This window comes from Amblyomma maculatum, chromosome 10, assembly GCF_055883805.1.
Source record: "Amblyomma maculatum isolate TAMU_Amacu chromosome 10, ASM5588380v1, whole genome shotgun sequence".
NCBI lineage: Eukaryota > Metazoa > Arthropoda > Arachnida > Ixodida > Ixodidae > Amblyomma > Amblyomma maculatum.
Genome location: NC_139353.1, coordinates 165367688 through 165371194, shown reverse-complemented (window position 1 = coordinate 165371194; position 3507 = coordinate 165367688). Strand labels below are relative to the sequence as shown.

Sequence of the window (3507 nt, the reverse complement as noted above, 5' to 3'; positions counted from 1 at the left end):
CGGCCGAGGCGTAGGCCGAACTGCCGGGCGAAGGACGGAGGGAACGGAGGCCGGAGCTAGAGGAGAGTGAGGGAGCCCGCCGTGGGGGGCGTCCCGCTGAGCGCAGGCAGGCGGCGAGTCCTCCCGGCGAAGCGCGAAGAGGGGTGCGGGCCTGTTTATTAGCGCGCACTGCTCCACTCACAACAGAACGGACGAGCACAGCACTTGGAACACAACAGTTCCCAATAAAACGTATCACACACTAATCGAAAGAAACCAGTAATCCTGGGCCTAGACATCACCAAGGTCTTCGAAAAAGTCAGACACGAGGATATCCTCAAGTGGCTCGAAGCGCACGGAGTAGGGGAGCGAGCATACAACTACATAAAAGACTTCTTATTTGGGAAGAAAAGTCTGCATGAGATTTCAAACTGTAAAATCTCCCATGATAGAGTTAGCAGGCAGAGGCATGCCGCAGGGCTCATGCTATATCACCTTTCCTATTCAACGTGGCGATGAGAGGCCTCCCAGGGAAACAGCGAAATCAAGGGGCTAAATTTCAGCATGAATTAACCTGGGGAGCGATGCGAGTACGGAGAAACGCTTACAGGCAGTGACCGCCATCATTGTCGATTACGCAGGCGTAAAGGTGACTTTTGTGCTGACTACAAAAATCGGAGTCGTTCGTATATAACCCAAAATACATTCAATGCAAGAATAGCGGGGAGTTTTATATTCAGGTTGAGCGGAAACCGATGCCAAAAGTGGATTGGATCAGGATCCTGGGGATGGTCATCCAATATCACGGGCATAAAGGAGAACAGGGTGTAAAATAAGGAAATAAGGGCTGTTTGGTGTATGATCTGTGGCTAAAAAACAACGCTAACACGAGGCAAGCGAACGAAAAAAAAAACAATGCCAAAAGAAGCGCAAGAACATCCACGCGAAATGTACAAAAAATGTATTATCCGATACCCTTGCGGGCGCACCTCATCATCATCATCATCATCAGCGTGCAGGGTGAAGCCCTCCCCTATTATTTTCCAATTAACCCGGTACCGTGCTATCGTTTATTTGCCTGGCGCTTTATCGCATCGCATTTGCGACGTTTATCCTGGACATTTTACTATTTGTTGGAGTAAAGCTATCAATAGCTATTCGGGAGAATGCACGACACATTAAGGAATGAGAACCAGCGATGTTCCGTTTCAAGATCGCATTCACGAAATTACGCGCTGTTACCAACAGAGCACCGCACATACGAGCAGCGTTTTCACGTTTTTTACAATGCCAATTTCACTGGACACAAGTATTAAATGCAGACACACTTAGCCGGATGCACGGAGGGGATAGCTGCAGAAGACGAGCTTTTTATTTGCAATGATCGCACAGCCGGGAGCAGCGTTTTGCACTTTAATTTTTAGAATGTTAATTTCAGTGAGCATAGGCAAGCATTAAATGCAGGCACACTGAGTTGGAAGCACAGAGAGAATGGCTACAAAAGGCGAGCTTTTTTATTTGCAATGGCAACCTTTTCTCTGTTTTCCAGCCGGCGATTCTGGTCTCTCGCATAGAAGTACATGCGTGAAACTATGACGAAATGCAGAACCTGGCATGTAAAAGTGGCCTTATGTTCTGCACAACCAAGCCGGGCAAGGTTTTGGAATTCCAGCTCATCAAACACATCCCAAAAAATGTCCCCCAAAACTGGACCTCCTTTCAAGGAAACCGAAACTGCTTTGTTCACAATATTAGTAAACTCTAGCATCTTTTTTTGTGGGATGCTTTAGGCATCCTTGCTTGAAGCATTTATACACTGTAAGGTATGCGTCTTTGCCAACAACTGGCCCATGAGAGCTGATATCTTTCATGCAGGAAGTGCAAGTTGAGGTTTTGGAGAATTTGTGGACCACATAGCCTGAAAAATAGTACAGTATGCTTTCATCGACTTCTGCTTTCGAGTAAATGTGGTCACTGTCACTGTGATCGGGCGTGTCAACTTCAGAAGTTAAGTCGAGCATCCTCGACTCAATCAGTTCACGCAGGTGAGCTTGCTTGCATCAGTGTGCTTCTCTGCATTTCTTCAGTGTGTCTTGAATACCCACAAGCACAGCACTCGGTGCACCCTCCACACTTCCACGCAAACCTGTCTTTATAGGAGTGTACAGACTAAGCAGTCGAAATATTTGGGTAAAGTTCACAACTGTAGGATGAGATTTATCTCCTCCAAATGAGCGTACAAGTCCAAAGTGGCGCTGAAAAATATAAAACGAGCTTATGAGTGCTACTGAACACCACACTGCTTTAAAATTAAAGAAACGAAATTGTGTTTATGCTCTTACCTCCAAAGGATCTTGATTGAGCTTGGTTGTCGAGATATAGTGGGCGCCTTGGCCTAACAGGTATCGTATGATGTCAAGTACTGACAGCAGTGTTACCCGCAGGGCTTCACTGGTGAGTTGTGATGCAAAAAGTTTCAAACCCTTTTCAACAGCATTCCTCTCAGTAGTGTCAAGGAGCTCCAAAAACCGTTCAATGACCTAGAAGTGATCCCAGCAAAAAAGGACGTGATCAAATATTTGGCAGGGACAGCAGCTGCACTAACCTGAATAGCAAAAACTTTCCATACAAAGTAACTTGAGTGGTACATTACCAGTATATCTTTGGAGCCATGTCATATGTTGGCATGTCACAGTGTCACCATTAATCTGGCACACAAAATGTTTTAGTACATCCTCGTCGTGGAAGTGTACATCACATACAACGCAAGAGCTCGAAAGCTCTCTGTCCAGTCGGCGAATCATGCGCTGACATTCTAGGAGACGTACAGGGTTACTGGGCGGCCGAAAAAAATGTCTTTTCCCGGTAGCAGGTGCCTGGGAGTCATAACCGCTTTTGCAGCCGGGCACGAAGCAACGTGGCATGTTCGCTACTCACTTCGTAGAGATAAGCAAGTGGCAATAATCACGGCCCCACACACCACAAACACGCACACGTGCAAAAACACTGCGAGCGCAGGTACAAAGGGCCGCGCCAGTCGGGCAAACCAACGTTTTGGGGCAAACAGCGTGGCGAGCGCCACCGCGCGGCAGGAAACGGAAAGACGACACTCCCCGCGCCGCAGCTTTCAAACTGAAAGGGATCTAAAAACGTTGCACTGCACGCTTCATATCTCTTAATGTTACCCCTACCATTTTTCGTTCCGTAGCCCTCTGGGTTGTCCTCAACTTAAGCAGAACCCTCTTGGTTAGCCTCCACGTTTCAGCCCCATAGGTGATCAAACGTTATGGTATCGCAGCGCTGGCAGACAAGGACAAAGGACTAGGGACACACACAATTGCGCTGAACTTACAACTTTATTTTGGACGCTTTTGATCCGCGCATTTATAGTTGACAGAAGGAACTGGACACGCAAGCGCACTCACAAGACAGATATAGCAATCTCAGTAGCAGCATTACAATATCTCGCATTCTCAGATACCGAATCGCAATCCCAGTAGCCGTATTACAATCTCAGTACAAGAAGGC

General features: G+C 47.2%; 1 pseudogene; it reads right to left on the bottom strand.

The window, feature by feature from the left end:
• Positions 1 to 1474: 1474 nt before the first annotated feature.
• On the bottom strand, positions 1475 to 2629 carry LOC146177843 (uncharacterized; annotated as a pseudogene).
• Between the last annotated feature and the right edge of the window lie 878 nt (positions 2630 to 3507).